This window comes from Capra hircus, chromosome 22 (assembly GCF_001704415.2).
Source record: "Capra hircus breed San Clemente chromosome 22, ASM170441v1, whole genome shotgun sequence".
Classification (NCBI taxonomy): Eukaryota; Metazoa; Chordata; class Mammalia; order Artiodactyla; family Bovidae; genus Capra; species Capra hircus.
The window spans coordinates 9,357,319-9,366,282 of NC_030829.1; the positions used below are offsets into that span (position 1 = coordinate 9,357,319).

At 39.2% G+C, this 8,964-nt stretch overlaps 1 non-coding gene across 1 annotated transcript; it reads right to left on the reverse strand.

The window, feature by feature from the left end:
- TRNAQ-CUG lies at positions 7,398-7,469 on the reverse strand. Its single transcript has one exon. It is a non-coding gene; the product is annotated as a tRNA-Gln (tRNA).

Genomic DNA, 8,964 nt, shown 5'->3' on the forward strand with positions numbered 1-8,964 from the left:
TTATTTATACTTTAGATAGATACACGTATAAATGAGGAATGCTGACATAAACTTTATTCTACAGTAATAGGTCAGGAACTTCCCTGAACCACATCACATTTGAATTACTGAAAAATAAATCGTCTACAGCTCCACTGGATAACCTCTTGCTTTCAGGTATGCACACCAAAATTTTCTAAGTTTTGTAAAATATGAGAAAGATGTACAGAATTTTAAATGCTCCAAAACTTGCCGGGGAAGGCAATGGCACCCCACCCCAGTACTCTTGCCTGGAAAATCCAATGGACGGAGGAGCCTGGTGGGCTGCAGTCCATGGGGTCGCTAAGAGTCAGACAGGACTGAGCGACTTCACTTTCACTTTTCACTTTCATGCATTGGAGAAGGAAATGGCAACCCACTCCAGTGTTCTTGCCTGGAGAATCCCAGGGATGGGGGAGCCTGGTGGGCTGCCGTCTATGGGGTCGCACAGAGTCGGACACGACTGAAGCGACTAAGCAGCAGTAGCAAAACTTGCCAAATGAGATCATTTCCTGAATTGAAGCACTATGCCAAAAGCATTTTAAAGAGAAAATCCTGAATAAGAAAGTTCTTGAGTCATTGGTTATTCTATAGACTAATGGCAGAGGAAAAGCTGAGACAGCCCAGATACAGTTACTAAAATAAGTCTAACACTCCCAGCTTTTCTCTCTGGTCCTTATTTTTATTGTTGTTTTGCCCTTTTTTCCTTTTTTTTTTTTAATGGCTTAATAATTTTGAGGGGGTAGAGGGATTTCCTACACTAGATCTTTTCACCTCTCTTATATTTAGGAAGTGATATTTTCTTAAAGCAATTTTATTTTTTTAGGAGGCAGAATATAGGAGATTACAGTAAGGCAGTATTCAAACCTGGGAGACATTTTATTTTTATGCATATTTATGCATGTTAGTTATTTCAGTCTTTCATTTTTCCCTGTCAAGAGAGATGGTGGTAGAAGGTTGTTTTCTAGGCAAAGCCTCTTTCTTTCCCCTGACACTTAGAAAGACTAATTCCATCACATTTAGCCTATCTGTGGAAAACCTTATTCACCCTCCATCCTCTGATTTAAAGAATTAAAGTAGGTCTAGGAAAGGTCTTCCCTGAACCCTAAGCATCTCATTTCTACTCTTGAAGAGGAGAGCTCTCTCTTGGGCCCTTGGGGATGCCCCCCACCTGTGGAAGTATAGTGTGCTGGCTCTGTCTGAGCTCTGCAAAGACAGATGTACATCCCAAATTTGCTCCTTCTGCTTTTCTGTTTGGTTTCAACTATGTACGGCAGCCATTTCTCTTATCTTGTGGCTCATATATTGAGCTTTCTCCATGTTTCACTGAGCCCACATTTACATTTTTATTTCTGATCTTCCGTGATATTTTGAGAGGATTTCCCAAAAGGGGCAAATGCTGATTTTATACCAGTATTTGAAATACTAGATGCCCAGTTATTCTGTTTGAAATGTATTGTGTAGAATAAGCAGAGTTGGATCATCAGTCTATTTGGATCATTAGTCTCTAGTTTAGAAACTGGATTAATGAGACAAGTATATATAATTAGGTTACATCTAACCTTCCTGCATTATAATTCTTCTTACCTTTTAGAGTTGAAGACATTGGTATATATAAAGTATTAGCAACAGTGGAGGAAATGGTGCTGCTAATATAGGGTTATGAAATTCTCTTCGTCTCTGCTTTCTGCTGTAAGCAAACCTCGGTTGATATAACCACCTACAAGGTTTAATATTATAGTATTGGTACTAGAAAAAGGAAGTAGAGACACTCAGTTGTGGCACCTCTGTTATCCATGTCATCTCAAAATTATTTTCAACATAGTTTTAAATATTCACAGGGATGTTCTCAACTGAGCCTTTTTATTCCAAATGTGCAAATTATATGTTCCTTGAATTTGAATCCATTTTTGAAGTGCTTCTGGTACTGGAATTCCTTTACAGCATGCAATGAAGTTCTACGATTCATGAATAAAGAGATCACATGAGGTTAAAAAAAAGTATGAAAAATTTAATTCCATTTAAAAATAGCTGTACTTTTAAAATATAACAAGTAGGGAAGATTAAAAATCAACAAGTCTAGATATTTGTGAATTTTTTTATTATTTGACTTAAAATACTCTACTATAGTATTTAATCCAACATTGAATAGTAGTTCTAGACAATCTTCTCTATTTCTTTCTGGAGTAAAGGAATCCTTCGTAAAAAGGTTTCTGGGCAAAATATTCTAGTACTGATGCTATTGTAAACGAAGTCTCATGATGATGCAAGAATCTCTCTTGTCTAGTTAGAAGTTTTGTTTATCTGCATGCGTGTTCCCTTTCTGCCCAATTTCAGGTAAATCTGGTTCCAAGACATAAATGTATGGATGTTTAACAAACAGGTGAAAAGTGTGAGAAGGAAAGATCACTTCCAGTGGCAAATGGGTGGGTCCTGGTTTCTCCTAGGGAAAAACTCTCAGAAATGACACTCCTGCTGAAACCCAGAATGTCCTAAGAGGGAACATCCCTTCCAGGGCCCAAAGCAGAGATACATGGAAAAACCTGGAGGAAACAGGAAGCAGTAGAATCCCTGAAGGATAGAGGGGTGTGGGCACACCAGCCCTGGCCATGAGTCCACACAGACTGAATGGTCAATGTCAAGAGCAATCCGTGTAAGTCCAGAAGTTTCTGTGTAGCTCAAGAAGTTTCCAACAGCTGATCAAAAATGGAACTTAAATGACTAGAAATATAATCAGTGGCAGCACTGGTACTCTAGCCAATGCAGCTCTATGTTGTTAAAATAAAATAGAAGAAAGTTTGAAAATCCCTCAGACAGACAGAACCATGTAATCCATGTAAGGAAAACTAAATCTTGCTTATTTCATGAACATAAGCAAAACTTAACTTAGGTTATTTCTTGAAAATACCTCTTAAAAGAAACATAACTGTTCTAAAATGGTGCAAGATAATTAGCCCCCTTCCATCTGGAAACCCCCACAGTAATAATCAATCATTGTAAAAGTTAAACAACTTCTGCATCCTCACTTATGAGCCATTCTGTGATGTCATCCTTCTGGACTTCATGTTAGTTCTAGATTTGAAGACTCTTAGTTTGCAAACTCATCTTTTGTGCTCAATACAGTCAATGTAGTTCATTGTTGCTGTTCAGTCACTGAGCTGTGTCCAACTCTTTGTAAGCCCATAAACTGTGGCACACCAGGCTTCCCTGTCCTTCACTATCTCCCTGAGTGCTCAAATGCATGTCCATCCAACCATCTTATCCTCTATCACCCCCTTCTCTTCCTGCCCTCAACCTTTCCCAGCATCAGAGTCTTTTTCAGTGAGTCAGTTCTTTGCATCAGGTGGCCAAAATATTGGAGCTTCAGCTTTAGCATCAGTCTTTCCAATGAATATTCAGGGTTGATTTCATTTAGGATTGACTGGTTTGATCTCCTTGCAGTCCAAGGGACTGTCAAGAGTCTTCTCCAACACCACAATTCAAAAGCATCAGTTATTCAACACTCAGCCATCTTTATGGTCCAACTCTCGTATCCATACATGAGTACTAGAAAAACCATAGCTTTGGCTATACAGACTTTTGTTGGCAAAGTGATGTCACAATCTTCCTAATGCTATTGTGTCGATCTGGATTTTTTTTACAGTCTGGTTACTTTTTTGTGTTATTTAGTTATGTTTTCCCTTGATTTTGGTTTTGTTTTTGTTTTATATTGGAGCATAGCTAATGTGTTAGTTTCAGACGCATAGCAAAGTTTCTGTTATACATACACACATATATATTCTTTTTCAAATTGTTTTCCCATTTATGTTATTACAGGATATTAAACAGAGTTCCTTTTGCTATCCAGTAGGTCCTTGCTGGTTATCTATTTTGAACATAGCAGTGTGTTCATGTTAACTGACAGTCTGGATACTTTAAAACCCAAAGAGCCCTGAAACTTGCCCCTAGAAGCAAGTAGCCAAGGAGAAAGTGCAGTCTTGAGATTAGAAGCCCACATCTCTAGAGCTTGGACCCCTGTCCTCAAACAATGGGTCTCTAGTCTAAAAGTTAGTTTCTAGTTTTATCTAGCAGTAACCAAAAAAAAGCAATATAATGAATAAACATAGGAACTAATACTCAGCAATGATTTTTGTTTCCACCAAGGCAGTACAGCCTTTTAAGAAAATTACTTGTGAGTGATATACGCAAAAATCACACACAAATAAGTAACAATTAACTGAGGCACTTACATATGCAAGCATGTCAATATATGTGCCCATTTATATGCATGAATTTTTCTCTCCATAGTAATCATGGAGTTACCAGGGTAATATAATCACTTTAAGACCAGTCTGCCTGGCAGGGATGTGAGGAGGACTATTTAGCTGGTAGTTTAGGTTTGGCTTAAGTTTCCCAAGGCTAGCTCAAAGAGAACTATTTCGTGTAGATGTAAACATTGTATAAGGTTTTTCTCATTCCCTTAAAATTAACCCCCTTTCCTTTATTATCACAGTGAGGGCTGTTATCAAGAGCTATAAAAAAGACAGCACTTCATATTTATCCTTGGAGGCCTTTCTGGAACACTTTGGCATCTTCTGGTGAAATTCGGTGCTTTTCAACTAATACTAAACGTGTATTCCGCGACTGAACTGAACTGAACGGAACTGAACTGAAATGTGTATTCAGATGGGTTGATGGCTCCTAACATCTCAGTTTAAGAAAAATTTGTCATAATAACCTCTAAAGAATCTTAGCCTGATCTCATAATGCCCCAATCAGAGAAGAACGCGTAAAACCTTAAGTCAAAATGAAGTGCACAAATATTGCAAACGGCAGTTTAGTGAAATGGAGGTAGAGGTCAAAGTGCTCGGGGTGCACATAAATCCAGAGAGCTCTCTCGGGTACCAGGGTATCTCCGCTCAGGGCTGGGGCCAGGCAGCTGAGCATGCCACAGCCCCCCCCACTTATTCCCAGAGCCACCTGGGTGACTGCCTGTGAAGACACAATTTAGAAGATGCCGATTGACTGTCCTCAGAAATACTCATTAGTTAATTAAACTGCAGCTATTTAAACACCTGTAACAAGTAATGGGAATTTCAATTCTACTGATAAAAGGATCTTATTTATAATGAGCCTCCACCGCCAAATGAGTTCTGAGTGCAGAAGTTTCACCATTAGATGTGGCTCAGAACACTGCCGTACTATCTGAGCCGCATGTGCTGATGGCGGGAGGAGGGCCAGGATGTGAGAAAGCATGAGAGCTAACGAGCCTGCCCATAGGAATAGCCGGCTCTGTGAGGGGCAGTCGTCTTCTCTGTTTGTTGGGGTTGAAATGTGAGGAGGAGGGAAAATAGGAAGGGGACGTTGCTTTCTTTTTCTCCCCCTTAAAATTAGATTCAATGGAGAAGCCTTTTTTTTTTTTTTTTTTTTAATATTGCTAGAATGTCCTGAGTTCTTCCTCTAGGGAATATCAGCAGCAACTCTAACTTCTAGGAAAAGCATGCAGTAATAGAAAATGGGTAAGATCAGGGCTCTTTGGCCCCCGTAAATTTTTTTAGATGATTCTTTCCTCTGCCATTTAAAGCCAGGTTTTAATTTAAGATGGGACACTTACCTGCTGATCCCGTGGTTAAGACTTTGCCTTCCAATGAAGCGGGTGGGGGTTCAACCCCTGGTCAGGAAAATAAGATCCGACATGCCTCATGGCCAAAAAACAAAAACGTAATGCAGAAGTAATACTGTACCAAATTCAATAAACACTTTAAAAATGGTCCACGTTAAAAACATCTCAAAAACAAAAGTTTAAGATCTTCATATAGCATCCATTATCTTAAGCTGCTGAATAAACTAGGATATCCAAGACTCAGGATATTCGCTCCCTTTCTTGAAGATTTTAGCTCGAGCATTGCAGTCCCCCTCCTTTATACTCTGCCTGCCTCAGTCCTTGGTGATGCCAGTATTCACATCAGCTTCTAGTGTAACAGTCTTCACTTCTCTGACCTCCTCTCCTCACATGAACTTGTCTTCCACCCTAACGAGCCATGGTCATACCCCAAACTTTTCATTGCCAGTGATCAGAGTTGATTTACAATCTCAAACTCAACCTATCGTTTCTCCAGTTCACTTCATTCAGTACCTACCAGCAACCATCCTTCATCCCCACTGGGACTCCTGAAACATTCATTACTGATCACATCACCTTTTATTCTGATCCTCAGCTTCTCACACTTTCACATGTTTCATTATATAATATAGATTCCACAGTTAATGTTACATCTTCAGTTAACTTTTTTCTTTATTTTTCTTGTGTGTGAAAGTGTTAGTCACTCTGTTGTATCTGACTCTGTGATCTCATGGACTATAGCCCATCAGGCTCCTCTGTCCATGGATTTTTCCCAGCAAGAATATTGGAGTAGGTAGCCATTCCCTTCTCCAAGAGGTCTTCCTGACCCAGGGATTGAACCTGGGTCTCCCGCATTGTGGGCAGATTCCTTACCATCTGAGCAACCTCTTACTTTATTATATACTTATTTGGAAATCCAGTAACCGCAGTAAGATGCAAGTTTCCACCTGTTCTATGCGTCCACTCCCAAGTTTTGTATGGTAGAAAAACAGGTGTGTGCTGAGGGGTCTTAGCCAGTAATCTGAAGTGGATTTATAATGCTGCTCTGCAAGCACCCTCTCTCCCTACAATATGTGTTTTCTCCCATCCTCTTCCCAGCCTCACTCTCAGACGATGACCTTGCTCCTTCACTGACAAAATGCAACCAATTAGAAGAGATTTTTTGTAAGACACATATCTATACCTCCGTACGAACCCCCCTGGAAAATCTGCCTCCTTTCCTGTTACAATGGAGCCTTGATTGTTCTTGCTTAGGCCTCCCCTTTACTTGTGCACAAGGATGCATTTTATCCCAACCTCTTAGGAACATCGAGGTCGCAGGGCCTCACCCTCCCTCTGTATCCCTTTGGATCACTTCGTTGTAACTACACAGACATGGTGGGCTTTGTATCCCTGGACTGGGAGTTAAGATCCCACATGTTTCTTGGACAAAAAACCAAAATGTAGAACAGAAACAATATTATAACAAATTCAATAAAGACTTTAAAAATGGTCCACATCCAAAAAAATCTTAAAAAAAAAAAGTAGGCCCCTAATCCAGTTGATGGCTTTTGCTTACACTGTTTCATAATTTCCTTCCCAAGTTTTCTGCTGGAAAACTCCATAAAGTAGAAAACTTTCTAACTCTCAAAAGATTCCATTCTGTTCTGGAACTGAATTAGTAGTTTTTTATATTTTTTATATATACATATATATATAATGTATATATGTTATATATACAAATATAATATATACTATGATGTTTTACGTGGGTTACCATTTCCTTCTCCAGGAGATCTTCCCAACCCAGGGATCGAACCTGGGTCTCCCGCATCAGAGGCAGACGCTTTAACCTCTGAGCCACCAGGGAAGCCTGTTATAATATATTAGTATTATATAATATTAGCAATATAATAATGCAATATGTTATTACTATAATATATATTTTTAAACTCTAAGTCAAAACTTTATTCCCTGAAATATTTATTCACTCAGTCTTATGAAATCACAGAAAGTTCACTCCAGACTTTAGAACACACAAAGACAGTAACTAATTCCAACGTAAACCCGTGTTCTGTGTTAGACGTGCTCACTTGTAAATGACCCACTGCACTGTAATTGGCTTTGGGGTCCTCTACGACTTTATTATTTCCCTTGCTGCTGCTGCTGCTGCTAAGTCGGTTCAGTCGTGTCCAACTCTGTGTGATCCCACAGACTACAGCCCACCAGGCTCCCCCGTCCCTGGGATTCTCCAGGCAAGAAAATTGGAGTGGGTTGCCATTTCCTTCTCCAATGCATGAAAGTGAAAAGTGAAAGTCAAGTCACTCAGTCGTATCCGACTCTTAGCGACCCCATGGACTGCAGCCTACCAGGCTACTCCACCCATGGGATTCTCCAGGCCCTTAGATATATGCTAATAGTAGTTAGCAATGTCCCTTACAAGGCAGACATCTCATAATGAGTCATCATGGATCTTCTCATCATTTATTCTGAGCCAAAAGTGAAACACACAGCTCTATGAGTCTATGTCTTTCCGTGGAGGACAGGCCTAGAGTATTTGAAAGAAAATAAAAATTAAAAGCAGTGTTTTCTACAAACATAACAAATTTTCATTTAATTCACCATACATACTTGGGTTGTAATTGGGAATTAAATTCTTTTGGCTACTGACAACTCATTAGTCAATGCTGCTAAAAATGAATCAGTACAGTTGGTAAAGGGAGCTTTTTGTTCGTTTTGTTTCTGAATCTGCTAAACTGACTTAAAATCTGCCCTATTTTTTCATGAGGGTTAATGTAATGAAAGTTCCACTGTGAAAAAAAAAAGTTAAACAAGAAAAGTTGTGGACTGTTAATAAAGGGTAAAAAATATATATTGTCTACAGAAGCAGTAATGAGAGGACTTGGATTGACTATGTTTAATTGTCTAAATCAAAAACAAATTATCATTGTTCCCTTGAAAGCATTTCTTCTTATTTGAAGAGCAGGAATCACAGTAGAAACTCTGTACTTTGACATCAGTAAAATGCCTATTAAAGAGTGTCATGGAATATGACCCAGAAAATCAGTCTAAATTGACTTGCAAAAGGGCACAGAAGCATGTGTTAGAAAGTAGCTAAGTCAAGAGAAAGATCAATGATCATTACAACTGTCGGCCCCTCTCTGTTTCAGGTCCCGATGAAGAGTTAACCTTTTTATTAGGGATATTTTCATCACTGTACCTGCAGATGTAGTCATTTAGAAAGTGTCAGATTCAAACTGGTGCTCAGCTGAGCTGTATGTTGAATTTAAGCTGACCACAGATTATCTGGCCCTCCTTCCATCAAGACTAGGGATTTATCTCTTCTCCCCATGAAGACAGAAAGG